General features: G+C 36.0%; 1 protein-coding gene across 1 annotated transcript in view; it reads right to left on the minus strand.

Annotated features, from left to right (window-relative positions):
* The window catches only part of LOC107739338 (alpha-1,6-mannosylglycoprotein 6-beta-N-acetylglucosaminyltransferase A-like), an 88998-nt gene extending 84644 nt beyond the window's left edge, over window positions 1-4354 (minus strand). The window contains exon 1 of the mRNA XM_016551435.1: window positions 4197-4354. The gene's annotated coding sequence lies outside the window, so the exon portion shown is untranslated. The remainder of the gene's footprint in view (window positions 1-4196) is intronic.
* Window positions 4355-9312: the final 4958 nt, after the last annotated feature.

The following is a 9312-nucleotide window of genomic DNA, read 5'->3' on the forward strand; positions in this document are numbered from 1 at the left end:
TGTCGCGTTCGGTTACTACAGTCAAAACGATGAAACTCTCTTCAAGAGCGCATAGTAACTGAAATTTAAAACTGTTAAAAGAAAAGGCTCAAACTATCGCACAGATTTAATAAACTACGCATCAATATCTCTTGTGCTTTTAACTTTTCTATGCGGAGCGCTGCACGCAGCGCTGTGACTCCGTGTTGCTTCAAGCGCATCATTCTGCGCATGGGATGCGCATAAGCGCTTTGTGCCGCTCTGTATTGGAGCTTTTAGTATTATAATACTTTTGCGCAATGAAAGATTATTTATAGCGTTTCTTGTTCTGTCCTATGATAGGTCCTATGATCCACAGTACTGGAGGCAGCAACATATGATAGATAGGACTCCTATCTATCACATGTTGCTGCCTTCATTACTGTGCTATACAGTTAAAAGAAATGTCTTTTAATTTTATAGTTTATATTTATAAATAAATACATTTACTTGTTTTCATTAATGTATTTTACAACAATACAAAGAGCAATGTGTAACTTTTTACCAGATTTAGTCCTACACTTATTCACTTTTATTTGTTCCCCACTAAATGTTATTTCAATAAATGTTTAGATTTTATAAAATTGTGCACTCATGATTTTTCGAGAATAAATTTTGCTGCTAAATTATCCACTAACATATAATAGTATTTTTTGTGACAGATTATGATATATTTCTTCATGCTATTTTTCATTAAAATGAAGTTGTCTATATTTAGTAGATTGTGTTTAACACACAAACGAGTGACGATCAGGTCAACACACAGAAGTATAGAAATTCTACATTGATTTAAAAAAAACTGCGCTGGTATCGGATTGGATCGGAATTGGCCGATACTCAGAATTTTCTGGATCGGATCTGAAAAATGGTATCGTTGCATCCCTACTTTAAGTTGAAGTTTACTAAATGAAATCACATTGGTTACTAAACAGATAATGTTGGATTTTAGAATTGGCATGTTTGGATAATATTTTTGAAAAACATCAAATTTCAGAACACGGCCATTATGCAACCAGGATGTTTTTAAAGGAGATTCAGCCAGAATATTGCAACTGATTTGACAGCCAAACAACACAAGAGTTGATCCCAGTGAGCAAGCCATTGACTGACTCCAGGCCAAAAAGGGCCTTTTCCTGAGCTACACACGCAGGCGAAATTATCCCCGCTGAGGCCTGCTGTCAGAGCAAATCTCTTGAGGAAATTTTCTGAATGCGAAATCCATTCTGTTCGCTTCCACATTAAAAAAAAATGTGGTTAGTGTCAGAAACATAGGTTCAGAAGTCGTTACATAATTAAAAATGACACCTTCCAAGACTTTTAAGGTACCGCTACCAGCATTCCAATGTAACCACCACAGCAATGCATTTTGGGAAATGTAGTCTTAAAGGAATAGTTCACTCAAAAATGAACATTTCCTGAACATTTACTCACCCTCAGACCTTTTAAGATCAGAACAGATTTGGAAAAATTTAGCATTACATCACTTGCTCACCAATGGATCCTCTGCAGTGAATGGGTGCCGTCAGAATGAGAGTCCCAAACAGCTGATAAAAACATCCCAATAATCCACAAGTAATCCACACCACTCCAGTCCATCAATTAACATCTTGTGAAGTGAAAAGCTGCATGTTTGTAAGAAACAAATTCATAATTGAGGCGTTTTAACCTTAAAACATCACTTCTGGCCAAAATATGAGTCCATAACTCATAATAACACTTCCTGCAGTGAAAAAGTCCATCGCCTGTTGTCCTCTCACATCAAAATGTTTAGAACTCCTTTTGCTTGCAAACAGTCCTTAATCTGTGCATATTTCTCTCCTGATTCGGGCTAGATACCGCTTTCAACGGAGAAAGCAGTATTATGAATAGCGAACGTCTCGTTCTGACGGCACCCATTCACTGCAGAGGATCCATTGGTGAGCAAGTGATGTAATATTAAATTTCTCCAAATATGTACAGATGAAGAAACTAACTTATCTAAATACTGCAAGGCCCAAGGGTGAGTAAATCTTTGCAAATTTTCATTTTTGGCTGAACTATTCCTTTAACTCTACCAAGGGAAATTTTCTGAAAACAGATTCTGAGGAAATGTAAGAGGTGTTTCCAAGGTGTTTTCAAGACAACGTCAATACATGTCAACTCAGCTTAATCTAGACATCAACACAAAAGCCAACTGACAGTCTCATGTCAAAGCCTGTGGTGAAATCCAGCAAAACCAGCTACCGTTAAAAACCAGGTAAAGCTCACAATGTGGATCATTCTGATTGGATGTCATTTTTGCACACTTAAAACACATCAAACTTCCTGAACTGCTGAAACAGACCCTTCTATTACCTGGAAGAGAGTCACTATTTATATCATTCACACCCACAAGTTCTTTTCACCAACCCAACGCAACCCACATCCGTTCCACAAATTAACTCGCATAAAGCTTCTCTTATACAGGTTCAAGAGCTCTGAACATAAAGAACGCTTGCAGTAAACAGGGTGGAAAAGTAGCCAGTATAGTCAAAGGGGGGCAATCGACTTGAAACGAATGGCCAAGGTCAACGGCTATTCATTGATACCACAGATTAGACTCTTGATTTACACCGTACTGAAGATCTATTTACAGACCATCACATGAGATCAAACGCAGCCCAAGAACAGGAAGTTATAAAGATATGTATGGCAATAAAACACTTTTAAGAACATTTCTGAACCTGTTACAACGTTGTGCCAGTTATCTGTTTCTCCATCCTTTGAAGTCAATTCCGTTTCAACAACAGAGAATTTGGTGTTCTGAGGCAAGTTATGACTAGCAATTACTGTTAGATTATAGATTTGAAAAATCCCTTAACCTTAACCATTAAACCTCATTGCGTATTACATTTCAGGCCACTAAGAACATAAACAATACAGTATAGCCATCAACAGAAATCAAATGTCACTTTGTATCTCAACAATGTATGGAAAAAGTATGGACAAATATGAACTAACAACAAAAGTTGAATGGTGTCTTTGAAACAACCAAACATATACTGTTTGAAAAGAATGAGATTACTGCCTGATTTTCTGTGGCGGGACAGAAGACTAAACGCATCAGTATTACAGTTATAAAACACTGTACGCATTATTAAATTATGCAGTGTTCCGTGAAAACCAACGACAGTGATATATGATGCAGAAGAACCAGTTATTCTTCATAACTGACACTATGACATCTTAAAAACCTCTTTAATACATTACGCTCTGAACTGTGGTCTAAAAGCTTTATCAATTGGTACTTCTGGGACTTAACCCAACAACCTTCTGTTCATCACCTCAGCTCTTTAACTAACTACTACACCAAACTACTCCAAAGTTAAGCCATTTTAAATAACTGCACCAAATTCTAATGCAGCTTAATGGTTAAAGGCCTAGGTTTGCAATCCAAAGGTTGTAGGTTTGAACCCCAAAAGGTCGAACCGATCACCACTGTTCCCTTGAGAAAGACACCTCAGGTTACTCTGTAATAGCTATACTTTTAAATAAGTATTGTGGTTATACTATGGTAAAGTGATGGCACCACACTGTAATATCATGATATTTCTATATAATTTCATTCCATGGAACTAAATAATTATCATATTCATTGTGTTTACAGGAGGCAACTAAAAAAATACAGCAGTACATGTCAGAAACATGCTAATACAAGAGTACTTGTTTGTATGTGTACATTTACAAAAAAGTACAACTTGTTTTACATTTACCATGCCATTCTGATGTAATGTACCATGGTATAGCTGACATAAAAAGCACTGAAATGACACTGTAACATAGTTTGGACATAATGTCATGTACTATCATGGCTTTTTAAACACGTACCTTTGTAGTACCATGGTATTCCAGAAAGTAACTTGGAGAACAATGTCAATACCATGGTACATGAATTTCAGTACCATGGTATACATCAAAGTACGACTGTATTACCATCACTTTAAGACAGAAGAGCCACATTAGTGTTGCTGTAAGGCTTATTTGTAAATTTATAATCAAAACAAGGATTAAACACCTAACGTGTTTGTGAGCGATAGATTTGTGTATAAATAACACAAATAAAGACGTATAACACATATGCGCGTGTTCCGCAGTGGACTGCAGCGCACCAACGCTTTCGTTCTGTACGGTTTTAAAAGGCAAACCAAACAAACACTAACCTGATTAAAGATTTAATGTGGTGATATGGATGTCAAAGGCTGTAGAAAAGACGGTGGTTGCGATGTGATCGGCGTCGGTGTGATTCCAGGCACCTGACAACGGTCTGTGTGCTTCGTTTCGCTGTCTGATCACATTCAACACAAAGAGCGTCGACACACACAGGAGACCGCAGGGAGCGTGGCGATTTTACCCAAGTTATTGAAAAGCGTTAAAACCCCACACGGTGCTCGCCAAGGGTCCTTAACGTTAAGGGTCCTGAGCGGCTCAGGTGGTTATTTTTTAAATTAGTTAGTTATATTATTCTATAAATTGTTACAAAAAAACGTAAAACTAAATTAATCTCACAAAACATGACATAAAAACTGAAGGAAAAATGTTTAAGAATATCTTTTCCATTCAATAACAATTAAGTGACTGAAAAAATGCCTTAAAAATGACAAAATCGCAATAACAAAGGCTTCACATTCAGGCGATATTCAGGTGAATATCAATATTTTTAACAATATCGATTCTGTCAGAAACCAACAGTTCCTAAATTTAATTAGGCTAGAATTCTGTCTGATTTCTCAAGGTTAATTCGTGAATGAATGATTCGTTTGAGTCGAATCTTGCATGAATCACTCTTTAAAGGGGTCATATGATGCGATTTCATTTTTTCCTTTCTCTTTAGAGTGTTACAAGTTATAGGTAGGACTAAACCGGTTCTCGAGGCTTTAAATTCAATGGTCAACCGCCCACTTGAGGGCAAGATTATCAGAGAGTATTGACGTAGGCCTAAATATCAGTTTGTTCCTCAAACAAAGCTATCGTATGACTTTTGAAAACTTGAAATATAGTCATAAGGACTGCTTTTATTGTGATTTTGTGGACGTGACATTTTCAGTCAGCATTCATTGTAAGACGTTCTACAGAATTTATCCTTTTGTATTCCGAAAAATAAAGAAAGTCATACGGGCCTGTAACGACGTGATGGTGAGTAAACGTTAACAGAATGATTTTGAGGTGAGCTATGCTTTTAATGTTAATTTTGACTGATTTTGAGTTGGGGTACAATGCGAAGTCTTGGTGTATTCTGCCATCTATTGGACATTCAATGAACTTGCAGTTCAAACGCTGTTTTAGTTTGTCGTTGACCTTAAAATATGACGACTAAAATAAATCTTGTGAAACTACTAAAATTTTATGAGAGTAAAATTTGCTTTATAGCAGTATGCCTGCCGGCTGATTTCTTAAGGGATTTGTTCACATTCAGTACTTATTCCAAAACCTCTTTCTTCAGTGGAACGTCGATCACGTTTTGGTTGAAGGTAATGGGTAAGTAAACAGTGACTGAATATTTATTTTGGAGTTAAATTAACTTGGGGATCCCTTGAAAACTGAAATTTGGGCTTAAAATGAAGCCAGTTTGAACGTACATTCATGCTTTGACAGAAAATCTAACCTGAAGGACTGCTCCTTTGAGAGAAAATTCAACTGAAGTGTCTATAAAAACTATTTAAAAAACCATTGATAGCCTACTATGAAAAGTACTTCATGGTCCAAGAATTCAGTCTTTTGATCACAAATACATAGAAGGTGTCCAATGTTCCTTGACGAATGTCCTAAGACAAGGACAAAAAGACGTTTTCTCAAAAATCATGCTCTCTCACTTCCTTTCAGCATGAAGAAACACTCATATACTATATATATATATATATATATATATATATATATATTAGTCTTCCTCCTACTCTTAACAGGTGACCGTCTTGACAAGTTCTGCGAAAGCATAATTGCACATTTCAGTGGAAATTACAGCCCCATTCCCAGACATCCCATAATTCTGTGTGTAATACGCTTAGAGGGTGTCTTAAAGCAGATCCTCAACATGAATCCATTACTTGAACAAGTTCGCACAAGGCTGCATGTCATATAATTTTGTGTATGTTACAATCAGATATGTAAAATGTGGAAAATGCCTATGAACTCTTGTTCACATATTCTATTAAAATTCTCCTCCTCTATATTTGGTACTTTCTGATCGGTGTGCATGTCTTCAAAGTGTGTCTGTGCGTTTCAGATAAGCTTCCTGCATTGTTTACAGTAAGGAATGAAGGAACTGGGCCATTTTGGGTGGGTTTGTTGCTGTGGAAATGGACAGTGAGCACTTGGGTGAGTCTACAAGTTAATGTGCACACTTGCACCTTCACACAGTAAGAGATCTCATAAAAACTCTCATAAAATCTTCCTGAGGGTCATCTTACAGTTTGAATATCTCTATTTTGGCCAAAATGTAACACCAGTTCTATTTAATTACACAGATTATTCACATTTGAGGGCTACAATTACATTTAATTTAAGTCAGTCTCTCCTCCTGGGCTTTCTGGGCTTTCTCTTGGCCCACTGAACACCCCTGAGGAGCATTTTATTGCTCAAAGGTTGCACTTTTAGTGCTCAGGAGACTTAATGAAGTTCTCTGTGAAAAAAAATCAGCTTTATTTTATGTCCAAAAGTCCTCAGGAAAAATAAAATTGTTGACGCACAGTATGAGTAAAAGACACACCCATGAGAAAAAGATCATAATGATAAATATGACAGCTTGAGACATTGCTGAGATGTCTACAGAAACTCTTTTGACACGTGAGTCTTTATCTCAGGAGAAATGTCTAAAAAGCAGGATTTACCGTAAGTAAACTCTCCATTTAATCTCATTACAATGTTTGAGAAGAACTGAGATATTAAAGAGATCTCATTTGTGTTTTTGTGCCCTGCAGTGCAGAGTGTGAAAATGAGCACCAAATTAATAACATCATATGAAAAGGTTGTTGCTCAGAAGCTGCTCTTTTGTAGCTCAGATGTCATGAAGATCTCATGTAAGTATCCACTTTGTTTTAGATGTTTCTCCTAAAATTCCTTTGTGGAGAAACAAAAATAGATCAAATCAGTTTTTATGAGTTCATAGTGAGATCTCTGACTTTTGATTGAAGACTAATCTGAGCACAGTCTGGCATTTTTATAAAAAAAAACTAGGAGTTTTTTAAAAGAAACAACAGGAAACTTCTGCGGAATTCTTAATTTGCTCTCCATTTAATCTCATGTCAATCTATAGATTATATAACAAAAACATAGATGAGATATCGTTAATATCTCAGTTGCTTCTCATATGATATTAAAGATATCTCATTAATGTTTTTGTTCCCTACATTCCTTTGGAGAATTAAAAATTGATCAAATTATTTGATGAGAACGAGTTCATAGTGAGATTTCTGACTTCGGTACCTTGACAAATTTTAAGATTTTTCTGACACTCTACAGGTGTTATTCTTAGGAGAAACATCCAAGAAGCAGAAAACTTACTCTAAACTCTAAGACTAATCTGAGCACAGTCTGGCATTTTTTTTAAAAACTAGGAGTTTTTTAAAAGAAACGACAGGAAACTTCTGCAGAATTCTTAATTTGCTCTCCATTTAATCTCATGTCAATCTATAGATTATATAACAAAAACATAGATGAGATATCGTTAATATCTCAGTTGCTTCTCATATGATATTAAAGATATCTCATTAATGTTTTTGTTCCCTACATTCCTTTGGAGAATTAAAAATTGATCAAATTATTTGATGAGAACGAGTTCATAGTGAGATTTCTGACTTCGGTACCTTGACAAATTTTAAGATTTTTCTGACACTCTACAGGTGTTATTCTTAGGAGAAACATCCAAGAAGCAGAAAACTTACTCTAAACTCTATTTGCCTTGCATTTATTCTCCTTGCAGTTGAAAAGCAACAACTGAAAAGTTCAAAGGATCTCATTCATGTTTCATGGAGATTTAATGGAGATTTCTTCCAAGTATCCTCTTCATTTTAGCTGTTTCTCCTAACATTTCTTTTCAGGAAATCAGCTTTCATGAGTTCATAGTGAGATTTATGACTTTATATTGCAGACTCTGGAACCTTGACGAATCTGAGCACAGTTTAAGATTTTTCTGAAACTCTTCAGGTGTTATTTCTACTTGACCTGATTTCTCAATGCGCTCTCCATTTAATCTCCTTGCAGCTGGAGAACAGCAACTGAGATGTTAAAGAGATCTCATTTATGTTTCTTTCCCCGCAGAGTGAGAAAATCAGCACCAAATGAATAATAAAACATGAAAATGCTGCTCAGAAGCTGCTCTTTTGTAGCTCAGGAGCTGTGATGGAGATTAAGTATCCTTTTCATTTTAGATGTTTCTCCTAAAATTTCTTTGGGAAGCCAAATGAGATCAAATCAGTTATTAATAGTTCATAGTAAGATCTCTGACTTTCTATTGCAGACTCTGGGACCTTGAAAAATCTGAGCACAACTCTACAGGTGTTATTTTTAGAAGAAACATCTAAGAAGCAAGAAACTCTCCATGTGCTCTTTGTTTAGTCTCCTTGCAGTTGAAAAGCAACACTTGAGATATTAAACAGATATCATTTGTGATGTTTCATTTCTGTGGGGTTGCAAACACGACCCTGAATGTTCATTAAGTAACCCCAAAAATGTAATAAAGTAAGTCTGGCGTGAAGTGGAAAATTTGACTCTGATCTTTAGGAAAAATTTTGGTTGGTTCCCATAACAACCCTTTTGTGAAGATCACGGAAGAGGAAAAATAATATATTCAGGTACCGTGCCATGCTAACATTTCAGAAACAATTGCAAACAATTAATCAATGAATCAACTTGACATTCCATTGTTGACGCTTCGCGATTTTCATATGAATGTTATTTCACGTCACACATTTCTGTTCGGTTTCTGGTCTAATATGTGGCGGAAAGGATTCTTACACAACATCCTCTTTGCTCACGCTTGGTTTAGTGGAAGCAAAAGATTGTTGAGCGCAGGCATGTGTTCCCACACAGGCAGGCACACTTTATTTCATCAACACACTCACTTTTCCTTTTACAGCTACAAATGGCACTATTAAAGCAGTTCTGTTTCTCTCACTTTCTCTTTCTCTTTTTTTTTTTTGGCTCACAAGGAGTAGTACACTAACAAGGAATTTTGCTACTATATTTGCAGTATGTATGTATGTAGCATTGCATACTGCATACTATTTTACAGACTATGAAAATATAAAAATGCAATTAAGAAATATATATACAAACAAATAT

The sequence above is a fragment of the Sinocyclocheilus rhinocerous genome, unplaced genomic scaffold (genome assembly GCF_001515625.1).
Source record: "Sinocyclocheilus rhinocerous isolate Xijiao unplaced genomic scaffold, SAMN03320098_v1.1 scaffold945, whole genome shotgun sequence".
Taxonomy (NCBI): Eukaryota; Metazoa; Chordata; class Actinopteri; order Cypriniformes; family Cyprinidae; genus Sinocyclocheilus; species Sinocyclocheilus rhinocerous.